Genomic DNA, 18292 nt, shown 5'->3' on the forward strand with positions numbered 1-18292 from the left:
TTTTCTTGCTGAGCCTTCGCCCTAGGTGGGAGGGGAGGACTCCCCTGAGCAGGTGCTGGCATGGCTGAGGCAGAGCTGTGGCCCCTACAGGTAATATTTTGAGGAGAAAAGGGAAGTGACTTTTGTCCTTCAGGCATCCCCTCCTTCTCTCCTCCCATCTCCAACGTGAACAATTTTAGAGGTTCTGTTGAATAACCAGATTAAATGTTCAATTCTCGATTTTATTCATCTACTGAAATATATAAAGCTGCTAAAAATGTGATACCTTTCAGGGCAAGGCGTGGGCTAGCAAACCTACTAGGCTTTTGTTGTTTAATTACTTGTTAAACTTTCCACTAGAGCAGCTAAGGATCCTACCCTCTATTTAACACTTCCTTTGTTAAAAAAAAGTATGAATGGATTCACATTTCCAAATCCTGCAAGAGGTTATGATTTTGCTAAAAGATGAGTAATATTTAGCCTTTATGAGACACCTGAAAAATCCTTAACAAAGAAATATGTCTCTCTGGCAAGGCTTCAAAGATGAAGCTAGAAACTTTAACAGTATTACCGTAAATGTAGGTCTTACCACTGTGCCAAAATTTTGTCCTTATGACTTGTTACCATTAAAGCACCTGCCATACCTCAGTTTGATGAAGAGTAACTATAGTTTGTTAACGCTTTTACTGACAAAAGTTATCTAGATGGTGTCTTTTTATGTGGAAGGCAATTAAACCTAGTCTAAGAAATAATGCCCAGCAAAGCAAATTAAAAGTGGGAATGTTTGGATAGTCTTGTAGTATCAAAAAGAATGACATGCTTGCTGAATTTCTTCTTGCCACTGAATTGACAGATACAAATTGAACTCGACAGATTTACTATTGGAGACCATACAGAATAATAGAGACTATGAGAATTGCAGAGAATTGGTAAGCTTGTTTTAGATGCACAAGAAATCCATTGCTTATAAACATGATTTTTGTGGAAAATATATCAGTCAGCAAAACAAAAGACCAAATAAACCGATTTGCTGAATTTGTGATTTTCAAAATGTGGTCTCTGTACCAGCAGCATCAACCTCATCTGGAAACTTGTTAGAAATGCAGATATTCAGGCCTTACCAAGACCTACTAAACAAAAGCGCAAGGGCTGGGGCCCAGAAATTTGTGTTTTAGTCAGTACTCCAGGTGATTCTGATGCTTGCTAAAGTCTGGAACCTGCTGGCTTGAACCCAAATCAGTACTGAGGCCAGCAGTAGTTTTTCAGTTCTAAAATTACCCAGGAATCTTTATATTGGGAGAGCTTGTGACATTAAATGTGACTGCTCAGATTCTTTTATAGACAAAATGCTTTGTCTAGTTAGATGTATAACTGATGACAATCTCTTCATTAACTCATTCAACAAATGTTTTCTGAATGCTTACAGTGTAGGCACTAGACAAACAACAATGAGCAAGATAGATAAGAGTCCTGCTTCACAAAATGCCATTCTGGGCTGAATATTGTATACTAATATGGATATTAATTTAGCACCATGACTCAAATTGCCTGGTGGTAGGCTATAAGAGGAAAAGTTTTTATAGTCATCTATCCTCGTGGGTGAAAATTGCTCACTCCTTATAAGTAATAAATTCTTTCTGCACTTGACCTTTTGTGATAACAGTATTGTGTTCATGTTAACTTAACACACACCCCCTGAGAAGTGATCAGTTCAATCAGATATTTCATTAAACAACCCCAAATGACTGAGTTTTATTTCACTGAATCATTCAAACCAACGAGTGATGTTGGAATTATATCCATTTATTGTGAATCTTTACTTATGTGGAGGATTATGTCTGACGATTTCAGCTGGAAAAAACAAAAATGTTGAAAACCAACATTTAGAACATAAATGATCCACACTGGTTATTTTTTGATTTTACTATTTTTTTTTCTCAGTGTTCCAATTTATTTTATAGTACATACAAGTTACCTGTTTGAGACGAGATCAACCATGTTAATAATGAGATGACATAAGGAAAATTTAGGACTAAGACCTACCTTTTAACCTAGTTTAATACTTGCTCTCATGGTACTCACAGACCAGCTTTCATAAAATGATAGTACAACGTGTTAAGGGAAGTTCAGAATGCTGTGAGAGATTTAGGAAGAGGATATCTAACATGAACCTGGAAATGCAAGCAAGTTTCATTTGAAGAAGGGACTTGAGAATGGAAAGATGATTAAGATTTAGCCAGACCAGGGGGAGGGACAAGAGTGATGGAAGTAGATGGAATAACATACAAAGCTGAAAGGGAACCAATTTTGAGTAAACTGTAAATCGTTCAACATGACTGGAGCATATGGTGTAAGGGGCACAATATGAGTTTGGAGAAGTATGGAGAGACCATAATCATGAAGGATCATTTATGCTGTGTTCAGGTGTTTGGAGCTTATCCCAACGGCAATGACCAATTACTGAAAGATTTTATAGGGAACAGAATGTAGTGTGATCAAAGTTTTAGTAAAACCACTTTGGAAAGAAAGTTGGAGACTATTGTAGGAACAGTGGAAATAGAAAATAGTAACTTGAAATAAGCAATGAGAGTGGTGATAAGAGAATTAGCTTAGAGAACTTTGTTAAGAGGTAAAGTCAGGTGGCCTGGTAATTAGCTGTGAGAGAAGGAAAGCACAGAGTTAAAGATAATTCCCAAGAATCTGACTTGAACAACTGGTTGGTGACATTTAGGAGAATCCAAGAATTGAAGAGGAGGAGTAGGTTTGGAATGAAGACTATGAGTTCACTTTTGAACCTGATGAGTTTGAGTTGGTTGTAGAAATTACAAATTGAGATAGTCAATAACTGATTAGATATACAGGGAAGACATTTGTTAATAGGGCTATTAATTTAGGAGCTTATAGATGCGATAGGAACCTGGGTTCATATACTTGAGAGGATGTAGAGTGAAAAACATTTCTGAGTAAGATCCTTGTAGAACAGAAAACTTTAGGGATAGGCAGAGGAAGTAGATCCTGCAAACAGTACTGAGAAGTAATCAGAGGGAAAGGGAAAACTGGAAGGATGTGTAATAATGGAAGCTAAGGGAAGAGTGTTGAGATGAAGGAGTGATCAGCTACCACAGATGCTGCTGTGAATACAAGTCAGACTGAAGTTCATGATGTTTAGCAACAAGGAAGTCCTTGGTTACCTGCTGACAGCAGTTTTTACCGGAACAGTAGAGTCACAAACAAATTAAATGGCTAAGGCCTGAGTCAGAGTTGAGCAAATGGAGATTGTGCATCTAGACAGATCTTTAAGTAATTTGGCTTTGAAGGAGAAAAAAGAATGTGACAGTGAAGAGGGTTATTTATTTGTTTTTAAGGGATGATCTAATCTTGATGGGAAGGAATTAGTAGAAGAAAAGTTTCAAGAATCATGAATGACAGGAGATGTGTGAAATGTTGAGATTCCCAAGAAGGCTGGAAGAAGTAGAATTCAGAACACAGAGGGAGGGTTAGCCTTAGACAGGAAGAGCCAGAGGGAAGAATTCTGAAGTTTTGAGTTTTGTGATGGAAAGGTGAGGGATTTTCCATCTGATGGGTTTTACTATATTTATGAAGTAGGATAAGTGGTCAGAGTTTTGTAATAGATATTCTTACATTGTAGCCCAGAAGGGGAAAACAAAATAATGAAAAAAATGCTGCCAATTAAAGTGTAGGATGTCCTTAAGTTTTAGAGATGCTAAAATACAGAACAGCCATCTTAAAAACCAATGAAGCAAGTTCTAAGTGAGATATATAGGATAACAAGACTGAGGAAGAACCTAGTGCAGAAAATATATAATTAAGGGGAACAGAATAAAAATTTTTCCATGAGCGTTTTGTAAATAGAAGGATTTAATAAGAACATAACATACAATAAACATATAATAAACTTTCAAACTGCAGAATAAAATGAAAAGGGAAGTCAGCTAAAAAAACAGAGGACATACACAATATGGAATTGATTTATCTGGTAAGAGTAATGGACAGGTTTCACATGGCTTAAAACTGGGTTACTGATATGAAGGAAAGGCTTAACAGAATCAAAGCAAGAAATATATTAAAATAATTAGAAGATAATATAGAGGAGACAAAACTGGTATAGCAGAAAGTTAATCAGAGTCCTTAAAGTAGACAAGCCAATGAATAGCTCAGAGAATATTATTTCAATATTATGTATCCATAATATAATATAAAAATATGTAATATACACATAGAGTATATGCATGCTCAGTTGCTCAGTCATGTTTGACTCTTTGCAACCCCATGAACTGTAGCCCACCAGTTTTCTCTGTCCAGGGGATTCTCCAGGCAGGAATACAGGAGTGGGTTGCCATTTCCCACTCTATGGGATCTTTCTGACCCAGGGGTTGGACCCACATCTGCATGTCCTGCATTGAGGGAGGATTCTTTCTCAGTGAGCCATCGGGGAAGCTCCCATAAAGTATGTATATAATATGTATATTTCATATAATAAGATTCAATGTCAGAAGGCACTGACAGGAAGAGCACACAATCCAAGAAGGTAATACCCAGCCCAATTGGCATTCATGTCCAAACATAATGGGAAGTTATTCCTAAACATTCAAGGATTCAAATTGCCATTCATGTACAAAGGTAACGGAAGGTTATTCCTAAACATTCAAGAATCCAGTGAAAACTGAACACATGAAGCCTCTTTGAAAAAACAAAAGGCTGATGAAATTCTGGTAATCAAAGAATAAATTAAAAATATAGAACTCAGGAATGGGAACGATAAAAGAACAGGCAGTGATTGTCAGATCTATTTAGGTATCAATCTAAGGTTTAACAAGGAGAGGAATTGTAGCTGTAGAAGCTAATGTAAACGTTATAAACTCTGAAAATATGAAAATAATAACTATAATGTGGATGTGGGAAGAAGTGAAACTTACTAATTTCCTATTCTTGCTTAGAAAGGAGTCAATTTATACTGTATATATTTGATGTAAAGTGTAATTATTTAATGACAAACTGCTTGTATTTTATAATTTTTTATAATCTTAGAGATATTTTAGGAAACAATAGATTTTGTGGTAAAAACATTTAGCTAAAGTTTATCAATTATTTTAGTGTACTTCCATTTCTTTTTTTTTCTTTTAAAATCAGTGGAGGATTATATTTAATTCTTCTTTATGAAAATGTAACATATATACTGTGATTCTCTTTTATTGAACTTTAATTGATCTGCTTCTTTACCTATCATTTATCTATCTAGTTAATCTATGTACATTTAAGCATACAGAGATATCTAGGATGATAGATGGATAGACTCATTTTTACAAAAGCAATTCTAGGTAAACAGCAGCACTTACATATATTTGCACATTCATTTCATCATTTATTAAGGTGAGTTCCTAAAAATAGAATTTCTAGGTTAAACCTATAGTTTTTTGGGGAGGGGAGCAGAAGAGCAAAGTCTGTGTGTGTGTGTGTGTGTGTATGTGTGTGTGTAGGTAACCATACATCAAGCAGTATGTTGCCCCTTCTTTTCTACCAAAGAGAAAGAGTGAGCATGCACCTCTTGCAGTCTGAGAGTATGTCTTCAAACGTCCAGCTGCAAATGTGTGTTGTCTTTGATTTTCATATTTTATCTTAAAAATTCATGCCAATTTTTGCAATCTTTAAAAAAAAATACAAATGTCATGTCTTATACCTGTAGATCTTTGAGTAAATCTGGTGGTTCAGAAAAATGTGTGAATATCCTGGTGCTCGTGTAGCCCCTGTTACTCTGCCCTACTCTGTTTGAAAAGTACATAAGAGGGATAAATCAACAAAAGCCAATTGTTAATCAAGGAACACCCATCTTCAGCTCCACATTGTGTTAGGTTACTGTAAGGCATTACAAAGAAGTTGAAAACATAGTCCCTACCTTTGAATAGCCTCCAGCTTATTTGTTTTCCTTTAACAAGTCATCACAGAATTATGCATAACCTGATAACTGACTGGGCTAAGAAGTTCCATGATGAATTTTGTTGACAGCGTGGAAAGTCCCTACCAGCATTTGTTACACACTTTCAGAAGCTAATGCCTTTGTTTTGGACTGGGAGGCATCATTAGCATCTGTAGCATTCTAGAGTCTTAGGGAGGATATACCAGTTAGGCTGCTGACCCTGGACACAGTGTAATGAAGATGGATATTTTCAGGCTTTCACATTTACCACCAGTACAGCATAGGAAATGTAAATGAACTAGAGCCCACCTTAATGAGAATATCCAATTGAGTAAACTTTTTGATACACATGGTCTTAAATACTTAAAGTTAAGGAGGGTGAGGAAAATGTCAGTAGAGAAGGCTCATACTGAAATAGAGCAGGACCATATTGTCCTTGCCCTCCCCTCCTCACTCCCACACCTCACCATGGCCTCTGCCTGCCTTTTGCCCGAGGAAAACTTGAGTCAAAGAATATATTTAATCAGAGAAGTAAGAAATGCTGAAACAAAGGAAAAGAGTCAAAGGAGACTAAATAATAACAATGTCATTAATGAATGTCATAGTCAAGGACCTTTAGTCCTTTCTCAAGGGCTATAGATAATATTCTGAGCCATATCCTGTGAGCTGTCTAATAGATACCAAAGCACCAGGTGGAGAAGTTAACTGCATGATGACCAGACTGTACCCAGGACTTGAGCTGCCACAATTCTGAGAATTGACCGCAAAGAAATGAGAACAAATGGACCATGGAACTGAAGACAAACTGTACCTAAAACAACCAAGATGACGCTGGTCAGACCACTAACGCCCAATTTGCAGATGACTGTTAGAGAGGACTGTGCCCGCCCCACCCCCCACCACAACTCTGTCTATAAAGCCTCTTACCCCCTGCTTGACAGGGTCAGCCTTTGAACAGGTGTCTGCCACCCTCCACCCTCCCCAGTTGCTGGCATCTGAAATAAAGCAAACTTTCCCAACCTGGCCTGTTTATTAGTTTTTGAGCGGCAAGCAGTGGGACCCACGAATTCTTTTCAGTAACATTACCAGGGATATGAAAGTCACCTTCAGAACTCATTCTGTCTGTTGCTGTTTAACTTTTATGTTTCCATTCCCTTTTCCTTACTGTGACCCTGATGCCTAATGAGTCCCAAGAGCCGATAAATAGATGCATGCCCCAGATAATGAATCAAAGGCTTTCACTTGTCCTTAGCATTCTGTACTTACTGAAAGAACTAAGATGTGCTCTTTAGATTTAGGAAGACCTTTAACATCAAGGATTCTTATAGAAAGTGTTTGCTTGTGAACTTTGAGCAAAACCACAAATATTCTTCATATTCTGAGCTGGATCTCTCTGTAACTTAGTCCTCGATTTTTCCATTGCAACCCTTGGATCTGACTGTCGAGGGTCTCTGGCAGGGAGGGTGTCCTGTGTCTGTCCTTTTCTGTTCTGACCCCATGCTGGGACCCCTTGATCTTCCTTAGGACCCTTGCTTAATATGCTTCTGTGTTCTCCCAGGACAATCTTGTTTTTTTCTGAACCAGACACACTTCATTCCTCAGGAAGGAGGCTCCTGTCCCCTATCTCTGACCCGACACGTTGTGAAAATCATTGCATGACTCTTCCCTACTCATGTTCCCACCAAGGTATAAGAACCAGTTATCCTGATTCTGAAATAATTTTATCCAGGTTATCATTTGAGACCTAGCAGAAGATTGGGTAGGGCAAAGGGCAAGACACAGTCACATGGTTGTGTAGTAAATTATGTTGCCTTTGACTTTATTTATTTGAATATAATCGAATTTATCATAGTCTTTGATTTATAAAATACTATTGTCATCATTTCATAAATGGCTCTTTAATTTATTTTAATTTTACTTTTGCTAGTATAATGGACAGTGAATCCACAACCCACTCAAGATATAATACATTCCCAATCAATTATATAACTGTGTATTTATTTTCTGCTTATATTTATTTAATTTCTCCTTTTATTTATAACAATGAGAACTTTGCTGGTTATGAGGTAAAGTGGGTATCTTTACAGTAAGTCCCTGCATTCAAACCTTCAAGTTGTAAACTTTCAAAGATGAGAATGTGAATTCAATGTCCAATCACTAAGTTAGTTCATGTGTCGGGCGTACATTGTTACATGCATGCATCCTCTACAAATGGTCGCGCTTTTGTGTACTTCACTGTACAGGACTGTATAGAGAACAATAGTACAATATCTTTATTTCAAGCCCAGGATGCATTGAAGCAAGTGTAAAAGCGGTGGTGATGTAGCTGGTACTGTTAAGAAGCACCAGCTATTGTACCATACTATTGAGGTACTATACTATAAGATTAAAAATGTCTTTTATTTTTTGTGTTTTGCTTTTTATGTATTGTTGGTGTGAAAAGTATTATAAACCTAGTATAGTACAGTGCCATATAGCCTATCATGTTAGTTGGATAGTTAGGCTAGCTTTGTTGGCCATAAAAACAAATTGGACTTATGAACACACACTTGGAACGGAACTCATTCATATGTAGGGGACTTACTGTACTTAAATTTAATCCAGTTTATATAAAAAAATTTTTTTTCCTCCAGGCGCCAAAGTTCTGGGTATAGCCATTCATGAAGAGAGTTTATGAGTTATATAATGGAGATCTAAAGACCTGGTGTGGAAATTCCACCAGGCAGAGGTGGGGCTCAGAATTGGAACAGTGATTATTTTGACCTCATTTTGTAGGGGCACCTCAGTGTGGTATTGCAAGGATGCTGCCTGACCTGGTGCCAGCATCCACAAAAGACAAAGACTGTAAAACCTGATGTGTGTGTTTAGTTGTGCAAATCAGCAAATTATTTAAGGGTGAGAAATGCTTTTAACGTTTACAAATTAGAACCATTTTCTCCTTTAATCCAATTTGGAGGAAGTATGATTCACACAGATGTTCCTTTATGTTTCACATTGGCACTGGATTACATGCTAGTTGGTGAGCTGCTAGTCTTTGAACAATCAACTCTGACCAGACTTTCCTCTTCCTTAAAGTTTCCATATTAGATGGAGTGGTAAAGGAGGCTTTGAGTTTGGTGATTTAGTCATTTGTTGATTTGAACCATCAGAGGAAATTTTTCCCCCTGCAGCTGGCTGTAGTCTTAAATTCTTGCCTGAACATGCCTGGATCTGGAATGTAAATTCTACCTTGCTGTACAAAGTGTTTCTCCATATTGTGACTCCTCCAGGACTGGTGACTTTCCAGTTTAGAAGATTTCACTCAAGCTCGGCTTTTCTTGAATATAAAAGTTATATGACAGTTTCTGCAGAATTATAGCTGAATTCTGTCTTTGGCAAAGTAGGTAATCATAAATAATTTTGGAAAGGAAAAAGTCCATGATCACTCTTAACCTAAAGCATTGTTTCCCTTTATATTTTCAAGAAGTACTGTTTTTATTTTATTTTTTTTATTTTTTAATTTTTTAAAATTTTTTATTTATTTATTTTTTATTATTTATTTATTTATTTTTTCAGTGGGTTTTGTCATACATTGATGTGAATCAGCCATAGAGTTACACGAATTCCCCATCCCGGTCTCCCATCCCACCTCCCTCTCCACCCGATTCCTCTGGATCTTCCCAGCCCAACAGGCCCGAGCACTTGACTCATGCCTCCCACCTGGGCTGGTGGTCTGTTTCACCACAGATAATATACATGCTGTTCTTTCGAAACATCCCACCCTTCCCTTCTCCCACAGAGTTCAAAAGTCTGTTCTGTAAGGAAGTACTGTTTTTAATAATTGAGACTTACTTCTTTGAATTTACATGTTTCTATAAAACAGCTATGCAAAGACAGAGGTTAGTTAGCCTTTTTCCTTACTGGAAAATGTGTCCCAGCTCAGATCAGATCATTAGCACCACCTAGTGAAGCACATTGGAGTAGGAAATGGCAACCCACTCCAGTATTCTTGTCTGGAGAATTCCATGGACAGAGGAGCCTGGCGGGCTATAGCCCATGGGATCACAGAGAGTCCGACAGGGATGAGCGACCGACACTTTCACAGTGAATCACACATGCACAGAGACACAAAGTCAAAGTCAATGCCAAGTCCAAAGGCATTTCTACTGAGCCAGATTTTTCTAAAGATAAAATTTTTCTTTTTTAGAGAAACTTGAAAACCCCCCAAACATTAGAATTTAGAATCTAAACTACCAAACTTTAGAGTTCAGTGTAGAAGTGGGTTCGTTGTGTGTGTGTGTGTGTGGGGGGGGGGGGGTGTGTGTGTGTATTTGTTAAAATGCAAATTATCTAGTTTCTAATTCACTGGATCTGGACTAGGATTCAGGTTCGTACATTTTCAAAATATTACCTTGGGGTAGGTTCTGATGCTGATATCTTGAGAATCAAATTCTGAGAACTGTCTTGAAAGAGTTTATGTATATGTGTGTGTGTGTATAAAATAAGACACTCCTCAGGTAGTGAATGAATGATTTAAGATGTGCAAAGGATTTTTGTGACTGTGGCCTCTCATAATAAGAATGAATTACTTTTTAATAGGTTGTGGATGGCCTTTGTTGTGAAAAGAGGTGAGTGCTGTCTAGGTGTAGGACCACTTGTGATTTCCATTGCACAGGCTGGTAAATGGCATCTGAAGCAGTTATATTTTCTTTTTATTTAATCAGGAAGTAGTTACTGAGTGCTGGCTTTGTGCAGCAATATGCCTGTATCTTGAGATAGTTTCATTTTCACATGCATTGCCTTCCTTTCCTCATTGTTTCCAATTCTTGAAATTGGATCTTTATGAATAGGGATTGAAATCCCAGAGGACACACGTTCAATCCTTCATTATCCTACTCAAAAAACATTTCATAGGGTATTCATGAAAATCCATAGTGTAGATAAAATACTCATTTTATTTTCATTTTACAGATCTAAAACCTATTGGGCAAAGATGTTAAATGGATGCTGAGAATCACACAAGTAGGAAATGGTTAGACTAATGCTTGACTCTTGATTTTCTGACTCCTACCCTTCTCTCCTATATACAAGGCCACCTCCCATATGAAGTCTACAGGGATCTTGTTACATTTTGGATGTATTTTGATTTTGACGAAATGAAATATACATGTACATTTCCAGGACAAAGAACCTCCTAGTATCTCAGCATGGTACACCTGTACAGCAAAGAAAAACAGTGACATCCTTATGATGTCATAAAATATACCCCACAGGAAAAGACAGGGTTCTGTTTTCAAAATGAAGTGGTGCCTGCAAAGAGCAGAATCAAGCCTGATTACAGAACAGCATGCTCTGTCCCCAAGACATGCACATTGAATTATCTTCCCAGTCCTCAAAGTGCCCCATGAGAGAGAGGAATGGAGAAGGCATTGCAGAACAGGCTCAGGCTGTGGACAAACTGCCATGTTAATTCTGCAGGGGACTTGGAAAGACTACGCCTTGGTTTCTTGTTCCCAAGTAGCACGCCAAATTTTGCTCTGGGCTTCTTGACTTTCTCAGAGACTTCTCTGGATTTTGTATTTTCCAGGGCACCCGGGTCCTGTCTGGGTTTCCATACATGTTCGGTAACAATAATAACACAGAAGTGACTGTTTATTCAGATGGAAATTAATGTGAATGAGATAACATTCTGCATTTCGGTTTCCCACTCCTATGATTGTGATTTTAAGCAACAGAGGGAGAATGGATTTAATACAAGTTTCTATCTCTGATAGAGATTGGCAATCCTTACCTGGGGATAGGTTCTTTGTTTTCAAAATGCTCTCACTTGTATTAGGCCCCTTAATCAAACACCTATGAATTGAGCAGTGTAATTTTCCTTTTATAATGGAGGTCCTTTTATATATTTCCTTTTATAATGGAGCTCAAAAAGATTAATTGACTTCCCTAATTTTGCAGTAATTGAGCCTCTCTGATTTTGAACCTGGTTCTTGACTCATTTAAAATTTTTTATTCACTTAACCACCAAGTCTGAGATTCTTCTCTAGCCAGAAACTGGTTATCACTTCAGAAGCTGTACTCTATAGCCAGGTGCAGTGGCCAGAAGATCCTGAATCTGGTTCTGAGTTCTGCCTACCACCTGCCTTGGTTAAGTTGTTTAGCCTTCCCCAGTCTCAGCTTTCATATACGTCAGAACTAGCTTGGATCCTGGGAGGGATTCACCACTGAAGTAGTTAGTCTTGAGAGTCTTGAGTCTTGAGAGTCTCTTGGACAGCAAGGAAATCAAACTGATCAATCCTAAGGAAATCAACCCTGAATATTCATTTGGAGGACTGAAACTCCAATACTTTGGCCACTTGATGCGAAGAGCCAGCTCATTGGAAAAGACCTTGATGCTGGGAAAGACTGAGGGCAGAGGAGAAGGGGGTGACAGAGGATGAAGTGGTTGGATGGCATCACCGACTCAATGGACTTGAATTTAAGCAAACTCAGGGATACAGTGAAAGACAGGGAAGCCTGGCGTGCTGCAGTCCATGGGGTTGCAAAGAGTCAGACGTGACTTAGCTACTGAACAACAAATAATTGGAAAGGCAGAGGTGTAATAGAGCACAAAAGGAACCAAGTTCTTATTCTGGGTGAGGCTCCTCTCTTTTCTTCTCATGGCCCCTGTTTGTTTCCCTTCCATGTTTCCCTCCCAGTTCTGTCCCTCTGTGCTATATGCCAGTAATAATGTACTGACTTAATAAGAGAAACTGAGGTAGAAGTTCTCTTCTGGTCATGTCACCCTAAGGCGGTGGCCAGAAATGTAAGCTACTATAATGACCCAGCCTGGGTCACTGGCCTTGGAGAGCATAGGACTCTACATTGGCTCCACTTGAATCACATGCCTGGGCTGGGGAGGACAGTTCCTAAAAGAAGGGGGAGGCTGTTACTAGATGAAGAGGGAAAGGGTTCTGGCAGATAAAATCAGTAGATGTACACTATGGGCTTCTAATGTCAAGTACAAATGATAATGCTGACTTTTATAGATTCCTTGGTGAAGATTATGAGAACAACTGAGAACAACTGAATCTATATCTTCAGCCCTGATACCTTGAAAGTGGAAGTGTTAGTCACTCAGTAGCGTCCGACTCTTTGTAATCCCATGGATGGTAACCTGCCAGGATCCTCTGGCCATGGGATTCTGTAGGTAAGAATACTGGAGCAGGTTGCCATTTCCTTCTCCAAGGGATCTTCCTGACCCAAGGATCGAAGCTGTGCAGGCAGATTCTTTACTGCTGAACCACCTGGGAAGTCAATTCATTCAAAATATATTCAAGAGGAACTGATTACATACTAGGTACATTTTGAGATCTGAGGTTAAGAGGAAACATGCTATTTCAGAATGGTTCAATAAGATCAGAATACTGGTTTCCAGAAGGGATCAGAATGAAATGAGGCTCAAGAGGCTGAAGGTCAAATAACAAAGGAGTCTTGGTGCCAATGAAGGATTTTTAAAATTGACCTTTTAAAGAGAAAAAATGAGAATTTCAGTAAAGTATTAGGGTGGGGGAGGGCTTCCTTGGTAGCTCAGAGTGTAAAGAATCTCTCTGCAATGCAGGAGACCTGGGTTTAATCCCTGAGACAAGAAGATCCCCTGGAGGAAGTCATGGCAATCCACTCTAGTGTTCTTGCCTAGGAAATCCCATGGACAGAGGAACCTGGTGAGCTACAGTCCATGGGGTCGCAAAGAGTCAGACACGACTGAGCATGCATGCATAATTAATTAGCTAATTAATTAAGCATTACTAGTGTCTGGCCCATAGCAGGTGCTCACTATATAGAAAGTATTCTTATTTTCCATTTTGTCTGTAAACTGCCAACCCTATTTTTACATTCATCTCAGTCCAACCAAACACTTCTTTTTTTGGCTGCACCTGGAGGCATGTGGGATCTTAATTCTCTGACTAGGTATCACACCCACATCCCCTGCACTGGAAGTGCGGAATCGTAACTGCTGGACTGCCAGGGAAATCCCAGAATCCTTCTGTTCTGAAACACATATTCTCAAAGGTAGAGGTCATCCTGGGTAGCGAGGGAGTTGGATGCTGGGATTGCATGATCTATGGTTAAGTGGTCATAATTGGCCATGGGCATAGACTTAAGGGAAACTCAAGTCACCTGAGGTGCCACAATGTTGTTGTAATCTCTTTTCTGTCTTGGAAAACAGGACAGTTGTCCCCTAAGGAGGGGAGACAACTACTCTTGTCTTCTTCCCTTAGGATATTGTTGCTGTTCAGTCACTCAATCATGTCTGACTCTTTGGTACCCCGTGGACTGCAGCACACCAGCCTTCTCTGTCTTTCATCATCTCCCGGAGTTTGCTCAAACTCATGTCCATTGAGTCGATGATGCCATCCAACCATTTCTTTTTTTTTTCCCAGTTTTCTTTAAAACTCTTTAATATCAACAGTCAACACACACACACCAAAACCCATAAAAGTTAGGTGATTTTAAAATGAAAAGCTACCTCAATTATGACTGCACAACGTTTAAATTCTAAATGAGCCCAATTATTGTGAAGATCCTGAATTTCAGGAAGTAAGGATGGCTCCAAAGTCACTACAATCGTTCAAGTCAACCTTCACCGCAGAACTGTCACAGTTCAGTTCAATCACGTCACCAAGGGACTCTCTCAGCTTCTCTACATTACCGCATAGGTGCCCCAGCCTGGGATAAGCAATGATTCTTTGCAGGAGTACGTAAAACTTATCTTCAATACAGAAAGGTTGGGGAGCCATCTCCATGGCTTTGTCATCTTCAGTGAGTACTGGAACTGGAAGGTCTGAGGTGAATTTTCCTGTTCGGTTGCCAGGGGCTATGAACTCAGGCTCCAATTCATGCTGTCTCAAACCCACTTGGTATTTCTGTCTCAATCTGCTCACTTCTCGGTACACTAGATAAATCACCACATGTCTAGAGTAATTTATCTGCTGTAAACTTGGGTATGAGGTTGTATAAACAACTTCAAAAGATGTTCACCATGATGCTCCAAATTAGCCAATCCAGCTGCTTCTGCTTTTTTCCGAAAGACTCCTATCTGGGTACAATAGCCAACATCCTCAGCTCCTGTGGGTGATTCCCCCACACCAATAAACTCCACCGAGTAACTGTAGCGACTGGCCACATCTAAAGCCCAGGTCTGAACCTGCATTCTGCTCCACTCAAATTTGTGATCTGAATCTCTAAAGACTGCACAAGGAAACAGGGAATTGAATTCAGAGTTTGTGCGCTGATGACAATCATGGCTGGAGACATGTACCCAAAGACAACTTCAGGAAACTTCGCCAGATCTTCTGAATCAAAATGTTCTATTAATTCAATACATGCTGCCAAGTCAAATCCGAGTAAACGACAGTCTTTCTCTAAAACAGAGCCATGATACAAGGTAATCGCTAAATCCAGCTCTCGGGGATCCAGATGATCCCCTACACATGGGGACAGCCTTGGCCCACTCCACTTAAGTATCCCCTCATTGATATCTACTTCAACAAGCTCTTCAATGCACTTTTGGTATTTTAAGATCGCTAAGAGGCAAACATCACCACACCCCAACTCTGCAACCTTCTTGGGTTGATGTTGCTCCACTAAATTTTTAACGAATTGGTAACATTGTTTGTATAATGGAGGATTAAACATAATTACCTTCTTACTGGGAACTTCTTCGACGTTTCCATCAACCACACTATTGCACTCCATGTTGTTTTCCGCCTTTGTTTTCAAGTTTCGTTGAAACAGAAGTGCAGCTGTCTCCTGCAACCCCTTTCTGTAAGCAACACCTCCGCGCGCGGCCGACCAGCGGGCATTGCGGAGAGGAGAGGGTGCCGCAAAGCGGTGGCCGCATTTCTCCCATCCAACCATTTCAATCTCTTTTGTCCGCTTCTCCTCCTGCCTTCAATCTTTTCCCAGCATCAAGGTCTTTTCCAATGAGTTGGCTCTTTTCATGAAGTGGTCAAATTATTGGAGCTTCAGCTTCAGCATCTATCCTTCAAATGAATATTTTCAGGGTTGATTTCCTTTAGGATTGGTTTGACTTCCTTGCTGTCCAAGGGACTCTCAAGAGTCTTCTCCAGCACCGCAGTTCAAAAGTATCAATTCTTCAGCACTCAGCTGTCTTTATGGTCCAACTCTCATATTCCTACTCACATCCAACTCTCACATCCTTAGGATAGAGACAGACACATTTATTAGGCCAGTTAACTGTTTTGTTGGTAGGCAGAGTATCTAGCTCTGGGGTTGAGGGAAGGAGATGTGCCTTTTGATGGAGATAAAGCTCAGACACATGTTGGCATGGCCTTATTAGCAGAAGGCAAGGTCAGCTGGTAAAGAATCCGCCTGCAATGTGGGAGACCTGGGTTCGATCCCTGGGTTGGGAAGATCCCCTGGAGAAGGGAACGGCTACTCATTCCAGTATTCTGGCCTGGAGAATTTCATGGACTACAGTCTATAGGGTTGCAAAGAGTTGTACACAACAGAGCGACTTTCACTTTCACTTTCAAGGGAAGAATAATCAGAGAAGGGTGAGCTGAGGGAAGCCAGGTGGGGTGTGGGCAGCTGCATTAGAGAGGTCAGGCCAGGGAGGTACAGTCTCAGCACTGAGAGGAGGGTGTGAGACGCATGCTAGGCTGGCAGTGGACAAGGCTGAGGGGTGTGGGGGAGGGAATCATCATGATGACGGTGCAAGAGCCCTGAATGACGAGTCATGTGTTCCTGGCCTGGATCGACCTTGAATTACTAATTGTGCTCCTTTGGCTAGGTCGCATGTTTCTCTGAGCTTTGTCCAGGGCACGTTGGGGAAATGACTGTATTAAATCCAATTCATTTCAGTGAAGAGTAATATGATTTTAAAGCTGTAACATACAACTGTATAGGTAGCATTTATAAATTAAAAGTATAATTGTTGAGTTTTCCAGAATTCATTCTTGTGGGACTTTATCTCACAAGTTTGCCACTAGGAAGCACAAATATGTTCTGAAATAAATCCATTTTGTCATTTAAAAAGTCATTAAAAAGTTAATATCAAAGAAACTAGATCATTTTATCATGTTTAATTTCTACTTTTTATAAAGAAATGCACAGAGAGCTTTACATTTTTATTACCTTGTCAAGCAGTTTCTAAAAGAATTCTGTATATAAGACATTTTAGTTTTAGGACCTAAATATAATTATTTTGGGGATTAAGTCTAAACTACTTTTTAACAGAAACTTTTAGGAAGTCTTTTTAAAAGATGATACCAAAAGTTAAATCTCATTGCTTATTATTTCTTACAAGATTGAATTTTTTAATGAAGAGAGGAAAGTAAGTGTGAGCAAATTTTTTCTTAGAGAGAAAAAGTCGCAAGAACCTCCTTCTGTAAGACAGGGGCCTCCCTTTCACGATTAAATCTATTTAAAAAAATTCTAATTGGCAAAGTACCGAGCTAAATCCCTGCAAGATCTGATTACAGCAAGTTCTTGGACAAATGCTTATCTCTAATTAATAGTATTTTCATCCATGCTAACTATGTGGTTGTATGACACAGCCTTGCACATTGTGTCATACCCCGGTTAAAACCGAACTGATTTAGCACAATGATTTCCCCAATGAATCTGGGGCTAGTCCCAAAGAAAGAATCCAGAGTTTACTGATGTTATTTGGGACAATGTTTTTTACGGTCAGTCCAGGAACATGTCATCAGATTTCTTATACAGATTTTGTTACTGAGAGATGGAAAATGATCTCTTTCCATGATTAGCCTTCAGCTCGAAAAGATCTTGCAATTCTGCATCTGCTTACGTACAGAATAAAAGAGGGTGAGGTGTCAGAGTCTCTGCAGTCACTCTGATCACCTCTGCTCCACTAGGACGGAAACAGACGGAGCTAAGTTTACATTTTATGTTGGTTTGTTTTCCCTCCCTAAGTTTTGGTTTTACTGGACCAGGTCATTTTATGTCCTCTGAAACCAAAGATGAATTCCCACTCAAATAGGACTGCTGGCCGACCTCACAGGGCCTCTGTTGATGGAGCTCTGCAGGTAGCAGTGCAGAGGTCCGTGGCAATCCCCAGCTGCTCCAGCCAGCCCCGTATTTGCATCCGCAGCACTTTGCATCATAAACCATGGCTGAAGAGGATCTCACTAAAGCAATCCCATCCTGTTTGTCATCTTTCACTGCTTTTCTCAGCTAATGAGAGCCCGAGGAGAAGAATGCTAAGAATCTGGCTTCTTTCCCACTTCAGAACCCAGTGCCTGCACTCCTAACCCCAGTCTCTGCTTCCCCATACCAATCTGCTTTAACTAGTAGTAAGGGAAAAACACTCCTCTGTTATGGCCTGACTTTTATCCCCACCCCCAAGACCCCAAACTCCTGGGTATTCAAATA

The 18292-nt window shown here is 39.5% G+C and overlaps 1 pseudogene; it reads right to left on the reverse strand.

Annotated features, from left to right (window-relative positions):
- Positions 1-7696: 7696 nt before the first annotated feature.
- LOC136167392 (small RNA 2'-O-methyltransferase pseudogene) lies at positions 7697-15793 on the reverse strand (annotated as a pseudogene).
- Between the last annotated feature and the right edge of the window lie 2499 nt (positions 15794-18292).

Source organism: Muntiacus reevesi, chromosome 4 (genome assembly GCF_963930625.1).
Source record: "Muntiacus reevesi chromosome 4, mMunRee1.1, whole genome shotgun sequence".
NCBI classification, from domain to species: domain Eukaryota; kingdom Metazoa; phylum Chordata; class Mammalia; order Artiodactyla; family Cervidae; genus Muntiacus; species Muntiacus reevesi.